Below are 22,656 nucleotides of genomic sequence, written 5' to 3' on the forward strand. Positions count from 1 at the left end.
AAATATTTTAAATTGAACTTCTCTGTATGCTTTGATTGTGTCCTTTGATCTCGGACATATGTATTTAACAACGGGAACAACTTCTTTCATAGAAAAGTCTAGTGGGACTCAGAAATTGAGGCTATCAGAAAGACCACTTAAAATGATACAAAATAGTAAATGGCGCCTGGCACCACAGCGCTCTAAACTCTTTCTCCAGGTGTATTGTTTTTGTCTTTTGAATCATAAGTCTAAGAATGCACAACTTACTCAGAGTTACTTAGAAAGTCAACCCCAGGGCAATGCCTCACATTGAAATGCATCTCATCATCATCCTACAGCACTCAATCAGCTACCCGTGTAGAAGGCATCCACCGGGCAGTCCACATAACAAAAATTAAAAAACAAACAAACAAAAAACAGAAACAGAAAAGGAGCTTATCAGTTCATACAGGATGACAGAGCTAGCAAATAAAAACACAGGGGACCCAATCAAATATGAATTTCAGATACACGACGAATACTTTTTTAGTTTAAGTATATCCCAAATATCGCAAGGACAAACTCATACTAAAAAAGTATTCCTTCTTTATTTGAAATTGCAATTGAACTGGGCGCCCTGTACTTTATCTGGCCACCCTACCCAGGTCATTTCCCGCATCACAGGCCCAATGTCAAAGGGGCTAGTTTAAAACCCAGGACCGATCGACTTGGCCGCGTCCCCTGATTGGCCGAGGCGCGCCCGCCGCCCCGCCGGCCTCAGGCGTCACGGCAGCCCCGGCAGCCGCTGCAGCCCCGGCCCCGCCGCCGCCGCCTCGGCAGCCCGGGTCGGCGCAAGTGCGGCGCGCGCTGGGGGAGGGAGCGCGGTGGATCGCGAGGCTGGTGTTGGGTCGCCGGCGGCATTAAGTTTCTCGGTAGCGAGTGAGTGTCTGTTGATCGCGAAGCTCTTCGCCGGGCCGTTACTTCCGAAGAGAAGAGAAAGAACCTGGGCGAGGTGGGACACTTCGAGTCCCCAGCGACCCGAGCTCCCCAGCCCTCCACCCTCCCGCGTCCCTATCCCGGGCGGCCGCCGCGAGCCGGGTAAGCGGCGCCCGGGCCGTGAGGCCGGAGCGCGTCCCCGTGAGCGCGCGCACGCGCTGGCTGGGAGGGTGCGCGGGTGCCCGGGGCTGGGCGGGCGGCTCGGGGGCGGCGGGGTGAGTTCGCCCCACCCCGCGCGGCCCGGGTGCTTCAGAGAAGCCGCTGCTCCCCTGTCTCTTGAAAAGGATGGGATTTGGAAGTTTCGTTTACTACTAGCACGGGTTCCCGAGTGACAGTCCGCTCTTTTCATCCACCCTCCATCCCTTTTTCTCTCGTTTATTTTAAATGGTGTAGAAGTATTTTCATTTCCTTCGCTTGGAGGGGCAGTAACATTGTCAAGAAAGGTGACTGTGGGCCTGGCGCGCAGGCTGGGCGCTCCGGCGTGCGGGCGCCTGTTGCTCTCCCGGGCTTTGACCGCGCGCTGGAGCGCGACGCCCCCTCAACTGTTCCGCGGGCCCGGCTATGCGGGTCGGGGTAGGAAAATGCCCCCGGACTTGTGTCTCTGGCCGCGGGAGGGGGGGCCTCGAGGCAAACCGCTAATTGCTTCCTGCCCCCCACCGTGTTGCCTGTGTCCTTTCCTCTGCTTCCCCTGTAGGTCGGAGCATTTTACTTTCGCCTCCCCCTTCTTAATTCCGCCCGGATGGGATGCCTTTGTCTGCGATTTCGCAGCCCGAGAATGCCGGATGTTCCTAGGGAAGCGATGTTTGGGAGGCGCTTTGTGTCTTGGGGAGTTGTGTGTGCGTCGGGAATGGTGATGGTGTGTATTTTTGCTTGCGTTCTTTGCGGAGGCACAAAGACCCGGTTATTCTTCTCTGCAGATCACAAGAAAATCCTAGCTGGGACTGCGGGGAAGAGGAGGGGCCGGGCGGGGGCGGGAGGAGGCTGCTGCTTGCGCTGTGGCCGGGGGCCGAGTTGGGAGGGGACGTCGCCATCCTAATCTGCTTGAGTTGCTGCCGAGGTCGGACTACTCTGGAAGAATCTGGGCAGGGGCGCAGTGTTCCTTGGGGGTGGGGATGGTTGAGGGTGGCGGCGAGTGTTTCCTTGGACTCCTCAGATAAGGGAACCGTGTCTTCACCAGATTTCAGGGAAAAACCTCACCGTGTTCTTTTGATGTAGAGAAACGAAGAATCTGAAAAGTGACCAGACTCTGTCTCATCCAGCCTTAGTGGACAACTGTGGTGTAAACATCCCCTTCGTGTTCCCGTATACATTCCTTTTAGGTTTCCTTTTACAGAATAAATAGCATCAATTCTGGAAAGCTAGCCAGGAGGATGTTTTGGGGCTAGGGAGTTTTTGCATGCAGAATTTGGATATAGGTGATTACATAGAACTTCTTTGTAAAAGGTGGACTCATCTAAATTTGTATAGTATATACTTAACACCTGGTAATATTTAGATTTGCTGTGTCATTTTAACACGCAATAGAACCTGAAGTGACTTGGATTGAACTTCTAATACAATGGGATGCTCTGGTCACAGTGGGGAGGTGAAGAAGGGGGTGATGAGAGGGAAAGAGCCACGAGGGTCATTTTGTCTGGTAAGATTGTTTTTCTGCTGATGGGTCATTTTCCAGATGCCTGTATGTTTCTAGAATGTATGCATGATGCTGACGTATGCCGTCCCAGCTCTCCTTAGGATCCTCTAAAACAGGCGTCTGCCATATTAAGGACTTCAGGCCGAATCTGCCTGTCCTAGCTTTTTTTCCCTAAGGCCATGAAACTAGGAATGGTGGCTTTTACATTTTCAAATGGTTGGAAACAAAATAACAGAATTTTGAAAATTGTATGAAATTCAAATTTCAGTGTCCATAAATAAAGTGTTACTGAGGCACAGACTCATTCCTATTATCTGTGGCTGCCTTCACAGCACATGGGCAAGAGTTGAGTAGTTGCATAGTTGTGACAGAGTTGAGTAGTTGAGAAAGAATGTATGACCTTCAAAGCCTGAAATATCTGCCTTTTGGCTCATTACAGAAAAAAGTTTGTGACCTGCTTGAAAGGATGACTTTGAACCTTCCTCTTGGGATGGATGGATACATTGTTTAATTGCCTTTCTGACCCTACTTAGGGTCTCTTGAACCCGCAGGGTTTTTTTCCTATAGGCAGACAAATTGCATGTGCAGGATTTTCTCACTTCTATAAAGTTTCTTAAACTTTTGGTGTCTTTTCTGTTATAGTATAAATTGGGATTTCCCATTGGCAAAAAAATATGTTTTTAGTTACTTTAAGGTTAATATAGCCATAGTTCAAGGTGGTCTGTAATGAGTTTTAGTAACTTCTAGCTGCTCTATTCTCTATTACCTTGAACAGGCTTTTGTTCTGTTACCTGAACAGATCATTGTATGTTGTTTATTTGGGTGGGAAGAGGGTGGGATTAGGGGATGTCATAGGTTCCTTTCGACAGACACGTGGTTCCTTAGACAAAACAAGTTTTGGAGCTCCTTGCCTCTTCATCCTCCTCTTTCAAACCTAATTTACTCAATCAAATCAATCAGTTAAACAACCAACTACTGAAGTTTATTTTTATCATATTACTAATAGATCATATGTGTACCATACCTTTTTTGCATGTTCCTTTTCTTTCTGTATTTCTCTTTTAAATTTCCCCCTCCCATTTCTGGTTTTCCCTCTACTTTTTCTTTTCTTTTAACTACACTCCTTCCTTTTATTGCTTAACCCTGATGGTTAGTGGCTAGGGAGGGGAGGGATATTCAGTCAGTTTTTAGCATGCTTCAAATTCCTATACTCAGCATGATAGAATGAGATGAACAACCACTACTGGGCAAAGAAAACCAATATTAAGCAATCCATTGCTTTTCTGTAACATATTTCCAGAGAAGATCTAAGTAGTTATTCATTTAGAAGGAAAGAATGGGTAGATTAGAAGATATCTTGTGTTGGTTTAAGCACTGGGGAGAATACAAAATAAATAAAAGATACTGCTCCAGAAGCTTACTGTCTTAGTTGGAAAAGTAGGTATGCATGGGAAAGAATAAAAGGGTTTTTGGGTAGAAAAGTTATAGGGATTCAAAGAAAATTGAGATCTGCACTCATCGTCCCGTGGGCTTGCTGGCCTAGTTGAGGTTGTTCATATACAAGAACCAGAAGCGGCTTTTGTATTTAGATAAGGGGCGGAGATGAAGGGTATTCTGGTATAAAGTACAGCTTAAATCAATGGCCTTGCCTTTAGAATTGCACATGGGGTAAGAGTAGGAGCTGGGTACTGGGTAGGCTATGGGAAGACTTCTGGAATTGGAATGAATGTTTGATTCCTCTTTCTCCAGAGTGGGATTGAGGATTTGTGCTGAGGAAATAAAGGTTGGATGAAGAAGGCCAAGCAATGGAGAGCAGTGTGGGACAGAGTTTTTATCCTCTTGGAAGTTCTTAAGAACTTTGAGATTTGAGTTGTAAAATGATGAGGTTCTGGCTCCTAAGGGAAAGAGGTGTTTTAGGAGGCTGCTGTGGTAGTCTAAGCATTTTATGCTAATTTGATGTTTGGGAAGAAAGGGAAACTGTTCTTTGCAGAAAAAGGTAGTTTATCTTTGGCCTGAGATCACTTGTGTTTCTTAGTCTCCTTCCTTTTTGTGTACAGAGCTTTAGTTTTCTGAGTGTTTCATAAAAGCATTGATTTTCTCAAAATATTGTTTCCATTTCTTAAAACCGGCAAAACATTAACTTTAGTGAAGGTGAAATAATTTTAATGTTGTAAACATCTTACCATGTTTTTCAGTTTGATTAGAATGACAAATTTATTCTTTAAACTACATTAATTTAAAAGCTGTAAATTCTATATCTGGGTATTTTGGGGGCTAATATTTGGCATAGTATTCTTTTTCCAGAATTTTTTTCTCCTTTTTGGAAAGAGGTAAGATTAAAAAGGAAATTTAAATCGTATGATAAAATAAAAAACATATTTGGGGATGTTGCAGTTAAATTTGTCAAGTAAGAGAAGTTAAAGCCGTTTTTTCTAAATCTGTCCAACTGAGTTTTAAAAAAAAGTACAATGACCCATGCACTTCCCAAAACAAACAAAATTCAACAAATGGTACTGCAATAATGAAATACTTGCTTGGAAAAGAAGGAAATGTGACCTCCGCCATACAGCATACAAAAAAAGTATGAAACTTTAATTTTTGCTTGTTCTCTTCCTGCCTTTGATGGTTACATTTATTTTATCTAAAGAATTCTTCTCCTTGTAGTTGTATTTATGTCTAGCAAACAACATTCATTGTTATTTTCTTGTAGAAACCACTCTACCTCCAGATCTAAGGTGCTATAAATAAATTCATGAGGGAAAAGTGAAAAAATAAACACTTGTAAGAGAGGAAAACACAGAAGCATCAGCTTCCTCTCTCTCTCTGTTGGGAAATAGGAAAAACCTAATAAATTGTGTTGGCAATTTTATGTTGATAATTTGAGCAGGTTATGTGGGTAGTTTACTATTTACTCTGTTGACTGCATTTTAAAACTATCTTGGTAGTAAAATATATAGGGTAGTTAAATGTATAGGGTAGTTAAGAAAGACAAGCACAGAGAAGACAAAAAAACTTACCTGTAATTGTTACCCAGATGCTCTCCCTCCTCCCCAGACTTACATATTTCATGAAGTGAGGAGGCTTACATTTTTTTGTTATAACAAATGAACTGTTGATCAATAGATTTCACTAATTGCTCTTTTTCTCAGTGAGGATAATCAAATCTGGGGTTATTAAACATTCATTAATTTTGAATCGACACTAATAGCATTTTTTTGGACCACTGTCACTTGCCTCTTGAGGTGTTATGAGACTAACTGGCACATGGCACATGACATATACATTTTAAAATCTTGCTTTCTACTTAAATATTACACATCCATGGAGTTAGTTTCAGAATAACTTTACATTATACCTTGCTTTGCAGAAATCACAATAGAAAACTGTCATGGGCAGCCTGACATTCTGTGCCCATATCACTGACAATACAAAAGCATGATGATAAACTCAGAGATTAAAGATGAATCTCTAAATTAAAAAGTCCTCCCTGTACAAGGTATGCTCAGCTTCCTGTATCCCTTGCTAGGCCCCTGAAACAGGTCCTGTTTAAGTCTAAAGCATTATCCATAAAGCTTTAGGGTCTCCCCATTACTCCCCCTCTCCATCTCTGAAGGGTATTTAATTTTTTTTTAATTAGAGAAGTTTTTGTATTACAGAAAATCAGGCAGAAAATATGGAGTTCCCATATACCTCTCTCTATTATTACACCTTACATTAGTGTGGTAATTTGTTACAATTGATGAAAGAGTATTATTATAATATACCATTAACTGTAATCCATAATTTATTTACATTAGAGTTCCCTGTTTGTGTTGTACAGTCCCATGTTTTTAAAAAAATTTTTATTCTAGTAACATATATACAACCCCAAATTCCCTTTTTAACCACATTCAGATTTATAATTCAGTGCTGCTAATTACCCTAATGTACAATTTAAGTGTTAACTCCTCAATCCCCACTGCCACCCTGCGCCCTGGTAGTCTGTATTCTAGTTTCTGATTCTATAAATTTGCTTAGTATTATTATTTCATTACAGTAAGGTCATACAATATTCTTCCTTTTGTGCCTGGCTTTATTTCACTAAATATGATGTTTTCAGGGCTTATCCGTGTTGTCACATGTATTAGAACTCCATTTGTTTTTTTATGGCTGAATAATATTTCATTGTACGTATAAACCACATTTTGATTATCCATTCAACTGGTGATGGACATGTGGGTTGCTTTCACCTTTTGACAATTGTGAGTGATGCCATTATGAACATTGGTGTGCAATATCTGTTTCAGTCCTTGCTTTCAATTCTTTGGGGTATATACCTAGAAGTGTGATTGCAGGTCATGTGGTCATTATATACTTAATTTTCTGGGTGACCAAAAGGGTATTTAATTTGAATAAGTCAGTCTTGAAGTCTGCCTTTGGGCAATGTTCATTTCCTAGTCTGGGACCCCCAGATCTCAACAGTTGGATTCAGTGGAATATTGTCCACCCCTCTCCCACTTCCCTCCATCCACTGAGGTTTCCCTGGGTGTAGTCAAAGTATTTATCCAGTGCCCTTTTAGAAAGACACAGCACTAGGACTCTTCTTTAATCTAATCTACTGAATCACAAAGTATTTTTAGATCTGTTCTGTGGCTGAAGTAGGAAGACAAAAAAAGAAACAGCCCCTGGGCCTGGATTATTGCCCCCTAGCCAACTCCATTAAGTTCAAGAAACATATGTTTGGATGCTAAACTCAGGATATCCAGGCTCCATCCTTTTCTCAAGTGGAGGCAACCGTAACAGTTTTATTGAGGTATAATTGACATACAATAAATTGACATATTGAAAGTGCAATTTGATGAGTTTTGGCTCATGTGAAACCATCACTGTCATCATGATTATGATAAGGAATGTATCCAGCACCCCTAAAAGTTTCCTTGCCCTGTATCCTTCCGTGTCCAAGCAACTGCTGATCTATTTTCTGTTACTATAGGCTAATTTGTGTTCTTTAGAACTTTATATAAATGGGATAAGACAGTACATGCTCTTTTTTGTCTGATTTCTTTCACCCAGTGAAAGATGAGATTCATCCATGTTGTATGTGTCAATATTTCATTCCTTTTTATTGCCGACTAGCAATCTATCCTATGAATATAGAATTAGGAGCTTTTTAACAGTTAGACATTTTCCATTCTTGGCTTCAACTACTTGTGGTCAGGTTTTTGTATTTTACCGTGTTTTTCAGTCTTCTTGAATCCATGCCCCTTTTGGATAATTATAAAATTTAATTGCCCATATTAAATGTGTCTTGAAGTTTCAAAGTAAGTAAAGTCATGGTTTTAATAAAACCTGGTAATTGCAAAATAAAGGGATTTAAATATTTTTTATCTTAGAAGGTACCAGGTGACTAAAATAAAAAAAATTGTCAAGTAAGATGTCACTTTGTAACCCAGCTTGTGTAGAGTATAAGCACAGCATCATCTTCAGTATTGAGTCCAATGCTGTATCTCCAGGGTACTTGTCAAATTCTCACCCACTTGAAAAGATATTGCATGGGTTTTGTAGTTCTTATAATTTTTGTTAGATTTATTTGTATAAATACTCCTTTGACAAATTAATATAGCAATCGTATATTGAATTTGGCCAGCAAAAAGTAGCTTGGTACCTAAATTATTCAAAAACTTTTATTCTGTTATATGAATATATTCATTTATAGGTTATAACTAAGATCATCAAGCTGAATTGAAGAAGGGATGATGTGGTACTCTAGAACATTTTAGGTCAGTGCTTTCCAGGAGAAATAAGATACAAGCCACATATGTAATTTAAAATCATCTAGTAGTCACATTATAGAAATAAAACTGGTGAAATTAATTTTAGTAATATATTTTGTTTAGCCTGGTATCTCCAAAAGATTCTCATTTCAATTGTGTAATCAGTGTAAAAATTAGTGAGATGCTTTACCCTCTTTCCTTTGAAAGAAAGTCTTTGGAATACCATGTGTATCTTACAAGTAAGGTATTGAAATATTGAATTACTTCAAATATTGCACATTTCAAGTATTCAGTAGCCATGCCTGCCTACTGGCTATCATACTGGCCGGCACAGCTCTAGGTCATGCTTGTACACTGCCAGGATGGACTAAATCATTCAAGAGAAGAGATGTATGTCTTCATTATATTGTGATAATATGCCATGCTGGTTGGAATCATTCAGATTTTCTGCCATTTTTTAATATGTTGTACTTTCTGATAACTTAATTGAAATTAAGTGGCAAATTAAAAAAAAGAAAAAAACATAATAACATTCCACTTAAGGCAGATGTGCTCTTTGGATTATTACAAAAGTAAAAGTTAATTTATAACCTTAATATTAACATAGAGTCCCTTGAATACTATAGTAAAATACAGTGAGCAAATGTAACTTAATAGTAGGTGAGTTAATTAAGAAGCAAATGGTCAAGTTTATTGAATAAGACGTTTTCAAAGAGAAAATACCAGTTATCAAGATGGTTGATCAGAGTCTTACTGTATTGTAAGCTGTAACTAAATAGTGTAGCCGGTTATATTATCTGTGAATTAGTAATCAGGGGATTGAATTGGTCCGTGCTTATTTTCGTCTGTAGCTAAGATTCATGTTCCAGGAGGTTCATATTATTTTGGATTTCTTTATGTAATTTTCCTTATCTGAACTACAGGGAAGCTTGACAGCAAGATGCAAATTGTCACCTATTTTGTCAACTTTCCTCGGTTTTATTCTCTGCAAGGCAGGCTACTGCTGACTGACACGCTCATCAGCGTATTTATACAGCAGCATTTCTTTGCTGTCAGAGGAATAGAGTTTTCTCTCTAGTGATCCTTTAGTTCAGAACACGAAATATACTGCTTTTTTTTTTTTGTAGACAGATTTTACTTTTTTCTTGGAATGAATGCTTATTCAATTATCAGAAGATCTAAAGGTGAGTTTGTTTTGGGTTGGTATGGAGATTAATGAAAGAATCATGGCAGACTTTATCTTTTTTTTAGTTATATTCCCCTCCAAGTATATAAACTTTCATTCATGCTTGAGCTTGTGGGGATATTTTGATTCTGCTAGTATTTTTCAATTACCCACAGATTATTGTTTGATGTTTATTTAAGGTATTCTGATCTTCCCTTTTTTTTGTTTTGTATGATGTATGACGGGGTCACATTTCGTTATTTTTCACCCATGTGAGCATCCCATTATTGCAGCGCCATTTGCTGAATTTTTGTTTGTTTGTTTGTTTGTTTTGGGAAGTGCATGGACTGGGAATCAAACCTGATTCTCCCGAATGACAGGCAAGAATTCTACTGCTGAACTACCCTTGCACCACTCCCCCCCCCATTGAACTACCCTTACACACTTAGCCCCCCCCCCCGCTCGTATTTAATTTGACCTTATTAAGGCTCTCTTTTACAGGTAGATTGTTTTCACATTGTATAGGAACCAAAGTGAGGTCAGGTAACGTTATTTAGTATCAGCTAAATAAACAATAGCAATATACTGTACCAACTGCATTGATCACAGTGGATACTTAATACATGTGATAATTAAATGGAGTGATCAAGCAGGAAGGGTCTTTATTTCTAATAGATTTTTATCACTAAAATAAATGTATATTACATTATGTTTTTAAGTGTTTGTGTTCCCCAGAGTTCCGACCCTAGGGGAGATTAGCTCTAGATTCTCTCTACGTCCTTCCTCATTGATCTTTACTGTAAGCAACAGTTTGGAGACCATGATTCCCAGTTTTTGTCTCCATGTTCTTTTCTCCTTAGATCCTCCTGTGTAATTGATTTCTTCTTTCAGCAAATATTTATTGAGTGCCACTGTTTGCCAGCAACTACTTTTGGTGTAGGGAGTATGGGAGTGGAAGAAAAAGGAAATAAATTGACAACAAAAATCTTTACCCTCATGGAGCTTTAGTTCAAACATTTCCTTTTTCTAAATGCTTTTCCAACTTGGTATGTCAAGACGGAACTTATTTTTACCCCTTCCTCTAAAAATGTATGGCATTACTCTTTTCTGCTGTTGCTTTTTCAGCTAATGATATTCCTATATTTCCAGTTTCCTAGATTAGAAACATTGGGCTAGTCAACATCTATTGCCGTCACTGAATCCTTCTGATTCCCCCCCTAATGAATGTGCCTGTATCTCCTTTCTTTTCTCTTGCCACTGCCTTAATTTGAACAGGCTCTCATTATTTTTTGATTAGTCTGTTTTCTTTTAACAGCCTAACATCTGATTGCGTCATCATCAGTTTTTCTTTTTCTTTCGTGAATTATTTATCTTATTGCCAGAATTGTTTTTCTAGAAAATAAATTTTCTAATTTCTCCACACTCCCATCTCTACATGTTCCACCATGCTCGTGCTTATAGGATAAAGTACAAACAAGGCCCTGACTACACTTGTTTCCTAGCTCCTCTCATGCATTCTCTAGCTTAGTTATGAAGCCCCACTGGTGTTAAATGCTCTGGGTACTTTATGGTTTCATTGCCTTAACAGATATTCTTCCCTTAGTTAGAAATGCTTTCCTTCTCCTGGCTCTTCCCCTCATCTCTGCAGCCTTCAAGACAGCTCACATGCCATATCTGCTCTGAATTCTTTCTTTTTCTTTTTTTAATATTTTTATTGAGATACCTTCATGTACCATACAGTCTGTCCAAAGTGTACAATCAATGGCTCACAATATGATCACATCGTTATGTATTCATCACCATAATCATTTTTGGAATATTTGCATCACTGGGTATTACAGGCTGTCCAATTTTTTTACCCTTTGTCGCCCACCCCCTATTATTTATTTATTTTTTACTCATCTGTGCATGGCTGGATAAAGAGAACATCAGCCACTTTTTTTATGATTGTATAAATAAGGTTTACACAATCACGTGGTCACAATTTTTTTTTTTTGCCTGGTGAAACAAACCCGGGTTACCAGCATGGCAGGCAAGAGAAGTCTGGCTGCTTAGCCCCCGTGGCCTGTCCATGGTCACATAGTTAAAGCTATATAGTTATACAATCATCTTCAAGAGTCAAGACTACCGGAATACAGTTCATCAGTTTCAGGTACTTCCCTCTAGCTACTCCAATTCACCATAACTAAAAAGGAATATCTGTATAATGCATAAAAATAACCTCAAGGATAACCTCAACTGTATTTGAAATCTCTCAGCCACTGAGACTTTATTTTGTTTCATTCCTTCTCTTCCCCGTTTTGGTCAAGAAATCTTTCACCATCCCACGATGCCAGGTCCCAGCTCATCCCAGGAGTCCTGTCCCACGTTGCCAGAGAGATTTACATCCCTGGGAGTCATGTCCCATATAGTGGGGAGGGGAGTAAGTTCACCTGCTGAGCTGGCTTAGAGAGAGAGGCCACATCTGAGTAACAGAAGAGATTCTCTGGAGGTGACTCTTAGGCATAATTATAAGTAACTTAGCTTCTCCTTTGTAGGAATTAGTTTCGTAGGGGCAAGCCCCAAGATTGAGGGCTCAGCCTATTGAATTAGTTGTCCCCACACTTGGGAGAATATCAGGAATTCCCCAGATGGGGAAGTTGAATATTTCCTGCTTTCTTCCCAGTCCCTCCAGGGGGCTTTGCAATTACTTTTTTATTCTCTGCCCGTAGTACTTTGGGATGTATCTGGACAAACCAACAAGATGTCATGTCCTATTCAGGACTTCACGTAATTATGTGTTTGAATAAACTGGCCATACCAGTTAAATTAGATAGTGTGCTACTAAAAATATGAAATTTATGCCAAACTGCAGCTCTTCCTTTGGTCTCACACAGAAGTAGAAGTTTTAAAATATGGGCCATATCATCCTTTACCATGTATTCTGATTTACCTTAGTCCTGTCCAGATCAGGTCCATTCATGTCTCTAGTTGAAGTCTGATTACTTTTTCAACTTTTTAAACAGTTGCTGTATGGGGTAATACAGACTGTCGTAACTTCAGGGCTCTGAGTCTCAGGTGTCACACAAATAGTTCCAGGAAAGGACCAGGTAATTGCGAAGCCCCCTGGAGGGACTGGGGAGAAAGCAGGAAATATTAAACTTCCCCATCTGGGGAATTTCTGATATTCTCCCAAGTATGGGGACAGCTAATTCAGTAGGCTGAGCCCTCAATCTTGGGGCTTGCCCCTATGAAACTTATTCCTGCAAAGGAGAAGCTAAGCTTACTTATAATATAAAATATGGGTGCTCGATTGATACTTGCTGAAACAATGCTCTGCTTTTTGGGGCTGGGGTGTATAATATATATATTTTTCCTGTTGATTTCCTTCAAGTCAGCTATTCTGATGCTAATAATGTTGTTAATTATAATGCCTACTGTTTTACAGCATGTCCCCATTTTCCAAGTACTTTCATGTTGTGAAGTTTCGACAAGGTAGTTTCAAGGAAAGTGACTCAGACTTAATGGTTCTCACTGTGCTTGGCTGCTTGGTGAGTGAAAGAAATTAGAATTGAGGGTCTTTCTTTGAGATCAGATTTCACTTTGGTGGGAGAAATGGTTCAGTTCTTAACAGGTATGGACAACTTCCTCTACCTCCTGACAGCCAGGTGAATGCTAAGGAATTTACTGAGGACTTTCTAAATCATCTGACTGTAGTTCCATCTTTCAGTTTCTTCTATTTTTCCTTTCTCCCTATCAGCTTCCTCACCTCACTATTTCTTCTTCCTTTACTCCCCTATTTATTTTTCTGTGTCTCACCTTATGTCACAACCGTTCCCTCTCCATCTTTCTTTCTTGTTAGATACCTTAATACTTGTAAGTGTCAGTTCTTTGACTAAACTGAATTTTGGAGTTTGTAATTGCCAGGTCCATTTCTACTTCTGCAAAGTTTTAGGGGGTGATTTTTGGAATCTGCAACAGTACAAAAACCATGTGTAATTTTCAGTAATGGGGAAGAAGATGTCATAAAACTGTGTTCTTTACTTCAGATGTAAGGCATTGTGTCATTTCTAAGTTCTAACCCAGAAATAGTCAGTTTTGACTGGTGTGAAGAAGTTACTGACTTAATAAACTTGGCTAATCTGATAGCAAATTGGAGAGATTAATGTCTAGACACTAATGGATGACAAATTAATAGTAGTAATAGTGTTTGGATACCTATTACTTTGAGGTACTTTGCATATATTATTTTTGGCACCCATTTTACAAAGAGGAAACAGCAGTGTAGACAAGTTAAGTTACTTACCCAGGATCTCACAGCTAGTAAAATGGCAGTGTTCTTTTAAGATGACTTTATAAAATTACCAGGAAACTATGAAGGCATAGCTGCCTGGGGCTACCTAGTGAAGAGACAAATACATATATTCTTTCCTGAATTATTGTTATTAAGTACAGAGCTATGATTTGGTAGAAAGGGATTTGGCTTCAATATTAGTCAAATTTGGGTTGAGTTCAAATTTTGACTCTATTACTACCTTTTGTGAATATTTAGGAAAACACTTCATTTTTCTTATCCTCAATTTTCTTACCTGAAAATGGGGTAAGATTCTAATCCAGGGCTATTAGTATTAAAGGAATTGTATGTATGTAAAGCACATATGTTCTGTATAAGGAGACAGGTATATCTAAAACCTATTTCATAAATGGTTCCATTCCAAATCATAAAAATAACGCTAGTTTTATTGTCTGCGAGAATACATTTCTCTTTTCTAAAAAATTAACTCAGGGAAACTATTTTATTCTCCAGAAGAATCATTATTATTAAAGATGCAATAGCAGTCCATTCTTTTTTATTAGTTGCTATTGAATAACATTTAAAGCCCCCAAATGACAGATTGTTGGTTTCATTTGCGGATTACAACAAAGTTTACATTTTAGACATTCTGGTAATGAATAATATTTGGAAAGTTTTGTCTCTTGAGGAGAATATTTGTTGGTAGACTTGTGCTAAGGAATAAAGTTGCTTTTTTAGTGGCAAATGACAAGGAAAATTAAATAGGTTGCTACTTAAGGAATCTATCTAGTCGTGGTAGACATCCAATGTAATTAAGTAAGGTATTCAATCCTTATTTCTTTTTCCATCTTCTCCCTCTCTGTCCCAAATCCTTTTGTAGCTGACTATATTATTTTTGCTTCAAACTGTTCACATAGTTGTTGAAAATTTTATTATTTAGTCTTTTCAGTACCCCACATGATATGGCCGTAGAAATCTGATTAATTAATAAAAAGTCTGAGTTATGCGACCTTAAACAACTTACTAATCTCTCTGAATCTCTACTTAGGCATCTATAAATGTGGTGTTAGCATGTGTTTGAAAATAGTGAAAGCTCACAGCATTTTCTTACATCTTCAAATAATTAAGTGTTAATACTTGCACAAAAAAGTGTTGATCTCTCCTCTCAGCTGAATTTATGGGTTTTGAATTCCTCTATGAAAAGTATTGCAAGGAATGTGCCCAGAGAGAGCGTGAAGCACACATGAGCTCCCTTTTAGTACATGTGAAGAGGTACTTCTCTGTGCAAAGAGCTGGAACCCAACCAGCAGTGAATGCAAGCCACTAGTTAGCATAAGCATATTATAGGGGAGGAGAACAGCCACATTACGTATCACTCCAATATGCTGTTTTCTTCATAGAGGATTTCCTTTCAGAAACTTGAAACTGCCCTTTCCTGAGTAAAGATTGTAAACTTTATCTTTATTCCTATCCAGAGTCAGCAGCGGGAACTCATGCAAGCACAAATTGAATTTAGGAGACGCTGATCAGATGGGAAGGATAAAAATGTCTGATTGGTACTTAGAGCCCAGTGGTAGCGAAGTAGGTGATATGATAGACAGCACTCGTCGTAAGTTTTGTAGAAAACATTCCAGAATGGGAGGAAACAATTTGGAACAATAATAGGGAAATGGTGGGAGTAGAGTTATTTTTAAAGTTATGAGGAAAAACCCCATAAAATCACCTTGAATGAATAGTGGAAGCTTGAGGTAACTGGGTAAGGAAATAAAGGGAAGCAGGGTTGTGATAATATTCTGGTCAACCCTCCCATCTCCCAGTGCAGCAATTTTGTGTGCATTGGAGAGGTTGTGTCTATTCACTATCCTTTACAGCTTTACCTTGAGGAATCACTCAGTCAAATACATGACAAAGCCATGTATTGTTCTGCCCCAGTATGCTCACTGTTCTAGTTTGCTAGCTGCAGGAATGCAACACACCAGAGACGGATTGGCTTTTAATAAAAGGGGATTTCTTTTGTTAGTTCTTCAGAGGAAAGGCAGCTAACTTTCCACTGAGGCTCTTTCTTACGTGGAAGGCACAGGATGGTCTCTGCTGCTCTTCTCTCCAAGCCCCTGGGTTCCAACAACTTTCCCCGGGGTGATTTCTTTCTCCAGCTCCAAAGGCCTGGCTGAGCTGCAAGTGCTGAGATGAGGAACGCTGAGCTGCTTAGGCTGTGCTACGTTGAGCGCTCTCATTTAAGCACCAGCCAATTAAGTCAAACGTCATTCATTGCAGCAGGCACGCCTCCTAGCTGACTGCAGATGTAATTAGCAACAAATGAGGTTCACTTACCATTGGCTTATGTCCGCAGCAACAAAGCTAGGTATGCTCACCTGGCCAAGTTGACAACTGAATCTAACTAACACACTCACTGAGATCTCACAAACTCAATGAGAATCCTGTCCCTGAGAGAGCTGCCAAGGAATGACAGATATCTATAGTGTCCCCTCCTATGGTTGATAAGGTGGGACAGGGGAGCAGCTGCTGTTGGCTGTGTTTCAGGGGCCCGTGGGGACACCTGTGGTTTCCATACTTTTTGTAAGCACCATGGACACAGTCTTCCTGGGACCTCTGGAGAATTGCCTCACTTCAGGCAGGCAAAAGGGCAAGAGACAGGAGCCCGAAATGGTTTCTCTGGGGAATTTGTTGCCAATAGAGGAATTCCACTTGAGAATTCTGCATCACAAAGTTTATCCTTCTGCAGGTTTTAGGTTGCCCTAAGACAATCATGTTTCTGGAATGAGCTCTGAATGAGCATCGAGCTGCCTCTGGAGTCCTGTTTTGGCCCATTGTTCACTCCCAAGGCAGCTCTGTTTGGTAATGGCCCAGGAAGGATACCCCTACCTGGTTCCATCCGAGAAATATGCCACCTATTGCACCATGAGCCTCAACACTGAAAATGGGGTAACTGCCTGACAACCTAAATTCCTTTGAGCTTATCTGGGGAGTGAGAGAACACAAGAGGCCAAGTCTTCATTCTCAGAAGCACCGAAATCTTCTCTGTGAGTCACTGTGTTTGATGTGAGTTAGCAGTCGGGGTGGGGAGGAATTCTGTATCCTATAGGGATTTACTAAGTAAGAACATTATGGATGGAAGTTATATTAAAATGGGGCCTCAGAGAAAAGGTATTGGAATTCATAGATCTCTAATATATTTCTTGAAAAAAAAATTTTTTAATTACTTGTAGGTGAGGGTAGAGGGAAGGAAATTCAATATAATACAATGGACTATAAACAGAGTTGATTTGTCTAATACGTTTTTTAAAAAAGGGCAGTCCAGTTTTTCAAACAGGCAGTTGAGTAATAGCAGCAGCCCGAGGTTCAATCCCAATCACAGCCCCGATTTGCTGTGTAATCAGCCTTAGTGGGCTTTAGCTTGTCTGTGAACTTAAATCCTTTTTGTTCCTTTCAGGTCTAAAATTAACTTCGTATTTGGGTATAAGCAGTGAATAAGGGAACTTAACTGAGAAAGCATCATATATTATTTAAACATATCATTCTGGAAATGGGTATGATTCCGGTAAAATATCTTTATAAAACTAGGTTTTTGTGCTTTAGGAAAATGACATTAAGGAAAGAACATATGTACTTTTGAAAAGACAGTGAACATTTGACCTCAGCCCAACAATCTTAAAAATAGAAGGGATTGGGCGGGCCACGGTGGCTCAGTGGCAGAGTTCTCGCCTGCCATGCCGGAGACCAGGTTCGGTTCTCGGAGCCTACCCATGTTAAAAAACAAAGGGGGGAGGGGAATAGAAGGGGTTAATTTTTGAAATGAAAATAAATTTAATGAACATTTGTTAGTATAAATGCAATTGTTGTATAAGCATATCTCTAAGCAAAAGAGACTTTTAATTTCTAAGTTACATGTGCTTTCCTTTTCAGTGTTTTTTTCCCCCGTTAGGAAATTCCTAGGAAAAGGAATGAAGTGGTGCTGTTTTCACCAAAGCTTGTTTAGAATATGTGGCTTGTTGGTCAAAGTAATGGTTTTGATTTCTGTATATGTTTACATAATTGTGGATGAATATGCCACCTTCCATATTTTAATATTAGCTTATGTGTACTATGTGGCTGTTTGTTTTATTGAATTGTCCTTTGAATATGCATGAAAGGTAAAGAAGCTCTCTTTCTGTTGAAATGGATTTATATTTTTATACACTTTTTGGTTCACTCATTATTCTCAAAGGGGGTTTTGGTTTGCACTGCTTATATGTCCTAGAGTAGAACAATAGTCATTCATCATCTCCTGCCTTGTGTCCTCTTGCTCTCTGATGTGGAGTTGGCTAACCCAGGGCCATAAGTATCTGTTTCTAAGGTGCTTATCACAAACAGCTTGGTAAAATTAGAGACAGAGTAGCCACCAGAAAATCAGACTGAAGCTTTGTTTTTAAATGTTAAGCTGAAAATGTTTAGAGGTATTTTTTTTTTTTTGAGACAATCTCGTAACATTTTCTTTCATTTTGCTTGCTAAATAATCTAGCCTGAAGAAAATATTTCCATGAGAGCATTTAACAATGTTAACATTCTTTCCAGATAATATTTTAGTTTGAGGTGAAATATTTTGCTCTCAAGGAAAGAAAGATTTGAAAAAGAAGCTGAACTATGAAGAAAGAAATAATCATCCCTAGTCGTGCCCATCAGAATTAAATATTAATAATTTGACTTGTTTACTTTTAAATTTTTAGTATGAAAACTGAGAAATCCGTAGAGGCAGGGAGAATAGTACGCTGTATCCTCACATACTCATTATTCAGTTTTAATAGCCATTGGTTCATGGCCAGTTTCATTTCTTTTCTACCCTTAGCCACCTGTTTTCTCCCAGTTTTTTTTTGAAGCAAATCGAAGACATTTCATCAATGACTATTTCCTCCAAATCATGTTACATATTTATCTTAAAACATTATATAACTATAGTTTCCTTAAAAAAAATATAAATCTAAAGTCCCGTTTTGACTTCTTCCTGATGTGAACATTCCATTTCATCTGTCTACCCCTAAAAATAACTGCTGTTCTAATTTTAGAAGGTGTCCTTTTAATTCATTGTTATAGTATGATAAAAGTACATATATATGTATTTATATGTAGTGTATAGTTTTTTAATTTAAAAATCTATACAAATGTTATCAGACTATACTTATTCTGTAACTTCTGTAACTTTATTTTTTTCTTTCAATTTAATTTTTTGTGATCCTTTGAAATCTTTTATTAAGTGAATTTAACTCATTTATACTTATTGTGACTACAGATATTTGGATTTATTTCACCTCCACCCCTTTGTTTTGTGTTTTGTGTTTACTGTGATTTTTCTTTGTTTTTTTTTCTTCATTCCCAATCTCTTTTAGATTTTTTTGAGTATTCTTTGCTTCATCTCTTTTTTCTTCTGTTTTATAAATTATAAAGTGTATTTCTGATATTTTAGTGGTAACTTAAAGCTTTAACGCATGTGTTTGGCTCATTTTTTTAGTGACCTTGAAGTGAGATTATTTCTGACCTCCTTATAAATGGAGCTTTTTAGCCAGAAATATTTTTATTGAATATAGCTATTGTTCACAGTTACTATAGTTTCATTTGTTTATATAATGTTATTTTTTTGTTAATAAAATAAGTGCATGCTTATTTTAGAAAAAAATAGGAAAATTGAACATTGAAAAAAAATCACCTTTTTTCCTGAAGAGAAAATTTCTTGGTCATTTATTTTATTTAGGCCTATTGTGTCTGTTGTTACTGAAATAATGCTGAACATTTACTTTTCATATCAACTTGATATTTGGATTTTCTTTTTGTAGATTTCTAGTGTTTTTATGTAACCTTATAGTAAAAACAATTTTAAGGCTTTATCATTTTAAGAAGTGCTCTCATGTATTCTTATTTCAATTGGCTTTTTACCAAAACTGTGTAACATAGGCAGATGTTATTACCTCCATTTTATATTTGATAAAAGTGATTGCAAGGGGATGCAAGGGTAGTTCAGTGGTAGAATTCTCGCCTTCTGTGCAAGGGACTGGAAATTGATTCCCAGCCGTGCACTTCCCAAAAAAACAAACAAAAATTCAACAAATGGTGCTGCAAAAAATGTGTACTCACATGGAAACATAATGAAATGTGATCTCGCCATACAGCATACAAAAAAAGGGAAAAAAGTGATTGCAAAGATTAAGCTCTTCATAGTAACCAAGCTACCTTGTGGGAGAGCTGAAAGTACAGGATTCTGACTTTTTAGTCACTGCTTTTCCTATGGTAGTCTATTGCTTCTTTCTGAGAAAGCTCATTATATTTCAAGATTTAAAGATTTTCATGGTGGTATCTGCAGAATTTTAAAGGAGGAATGTTAGTGATTTACTTTTATCTGATTTTGTAACTATTTCTTTCTCATCTGCCTTTAGCTTTTAACTTTTATAAAATGCTGTTCTCAGGCTTCCAATATGCCTTGCATTATAGATGTTATGTTTGTGTGGGAAGCTATATATGCATATGGGTACAAAACACTGAACTCAAATGGAATTTTATTGATAAATACCAAATAGCATTTGGTTGATTTAAAAGTAGAGTTTATAAAATAGCTTTAAAAAGCTGCCTTGTCAGATTATCCATCCTTTTTTTTTGCAGCAGCAGCAGCAGCAGTGGGCTTATATTTTGTGTGATTGAAACCTGGTGGCTTTGCTCAGACTTTGAGCAAAATTGAATACTCCATAGTAGTAGCAGCCCATGCCTTCCTTTTTTTTTCTGTTGTAACTATCTCCCCAGTAGCATTCTTACTTCATTGTCTATATTGGCCTATTAAAATTGTCTTTGCTTGTAAGCTACTTCAAATCTTTATTGGAAGTAGAGTGTCAAAATGAAGTAAGTAAAGGAGGAAGGACACTTCTTCAACAGGGATGTTCGAGGGCCTGGTTTATTTTGGGATGTAATGATATGGTGCTAAACTACAGTAGGCTTGTAACAGTTAGGTGTGTGTGGATGGAAAGAACAGAGCCTCAAACAAGTTATAACTGGGAAAATAGAATTCATCGTAAGAATCAATGTCAGTGACTGCATCTCCAGGGGCCCACTACCGTTACCGTGCATTGGCTGTGATGGGTTTCCCACGAAGAATGTGCTCTCTCTTATTGTCAGCTGTTTTCTTCTATCAACTGACTTGTTTTTGCTCTTTTGACTCGGACTTCCATGTGCCCTATTTTAGCCTCTTCATCCCTTACTTCACCTTTATCTTTTCAACTCCTGCTCTACTACTGATTGGCTTATTCTCTTAATATTTTTCTCCTGAAGTTCCTAAGAGACTGGCCCTGTTCCACCTTTCAGTTCAGCAATTAGAGTGGCTTGCCTTGAGTGAAGAGCCCAACCCTGGTTCACTTGGTAATAGTTGGAAGAGAGGGGGTATCCTAATGAATAATAGGATGTTTTTTGGAGCAGGGGCTATGGGAAAGTTGGCATCAGAAGATGTAATAACCCAGCCATCTAACTCTTAATGAGGAGAGCTCTTTATTTCTAGAATGATCACATCACTGGACTGGTTGCTTTTTTCCAAGAAATATCAGTCAGTAGTTGATTATGTTGTACACGTAAGGGTCCCTGATTTTTGGTTTTCTCTGATTTGGGGAAGAAATCAGTGCTGAATAGATTCTAGTATTATTGAAAGAATCGGGAATATTTAAAAATGTCAACTTGGAGATAAATATTTTGTTCAAGAATGCTTTTTTGATCAAGCTTGTAAAAATGAGGGAGAAGTTCAAAAGAACAGATGTTAAGAAGAGGCTGAGTATTTTCTGTTGGATGATTGCATGATGTTGTTTGGCAATGTGATGTTTCTGTGCTTTTGGAATAAGATTCAGTAACATTACTCTAGAGAACGAATTATGATTGAAAGTGTAAGAATTGCTGTCATGGCCAGTTGGCTTTGTGACAGACTTCCTGCAAATGACCACAACCTTGCATTTGTCTGCTAACTGCAGGTAGTGCTGAGGCACTATCAAAGACACAAATGCTAAATTTAAATGCAATAACAGATGCTGAGCAGCTTTGACAAGCTGCAAACCATTGCAGCAAGCTTTTTTAATGTTGCATTCCTTTTTCAGTCAGAATTGTTTGAGATAACTAGAAAATTATATGTATTTAGGACAGTTTCTCTTAGTAGAGCTATTTTTAGCATAGACATATTTTCACTTGTTAGTTGCCATATAATCTGCATTGGGTAGAATGACTTGTTTTTATGTTCTAAACACTGATCTACTGCATAAAAGCTGTGCCTACACATTACCAGTCCAACTTGTTGAAAAGTAAAATGATTAGTCAATCAGTTTCTGTTTCTAAATAAATCTCAATATCATGTTTGATTTTTATCTCCTACTAAATTGGTAGCACCAGCCAGTTATTGGGGAATTATATGGTCACAGCTAAATTCTTTAGAGATTTATTAAAGATCTGGCTGCTCTGTCATCATGTTAAGGGTTTGCATAAAACATAAAGGCCTTAAATAAAAAGGGCTTTAAGTTTAATTTTTTTCTAAGCTAATACATGCATAAGAAGAATTGCCAGATAAAATAAAGGATGCCATGGTGGGGGTCTCTAAGACCATCCTTAGCTCAATAATTTGTTAGAAAGACTCACAGAACTCAGAAAAACTGTTTTATCCACAGTTCTATTTTATTACAGTGAAAGGATACTGGTTAAGATCAGCAAAGGGAAAAAACGCATGAGTAAAGGTCTAAGATAAAGCAGGCATGAGCTTCCATTTGTTCTCTCCCAGGGAAGTCCCATGGACAGCGCTTAATTTTCCCGTCAACTATGTGTGACCACATGTGTGAAGTGTTGCCAGACACGGAATCTCACCTGAGCCTTG

At 38.4% G+C, this 22,656-nt stretch overlaps 1 protein-coding gene across 9 annotated transcripts in view; it reads left to right on the plus strand.

The window, feature by feature from the left end:
- The first annotated feature begins 819 nt into the window (after positions 1-819).
- The window catches only part of MPDZ (multiple PDZ domain crumbs cell polarity complex component), a 181,164-nt gene continuing 159,327 nt past the window's right edge, over positions 820-22,656 (plus strand). For 8 of the 9 annotated variants that reach the window (XM_077148179.1, XM_077148181.1, XM_077148183.1 and 5 more), the window contains exon 1: positions 820-1,059. The gene's annotated coding sequence lies outside the window, so the exon portion shown is untranslated. The remainder of the gene's footprint in view (positions 1,060-22,656) is intronic. The other variant, XM_077148180.1, reaches the window with a different exon arrangement.

This window comes from Tamandua tetradactyla, chromosome 2 (genome assembly GCF_023851605.1).
Source record: "Tamandua tetradactyla isolate mTamTet1 chromosome 2, mTamTet1.pri, whole genome shotgun sequence".
Classification (NCBI taxonomy): Eukaryota; Metazoa; Chordata; class Mammalia; order Pilosa; family Myrmecophagidae; genus Tamandua; species Tamandua tetradactyla.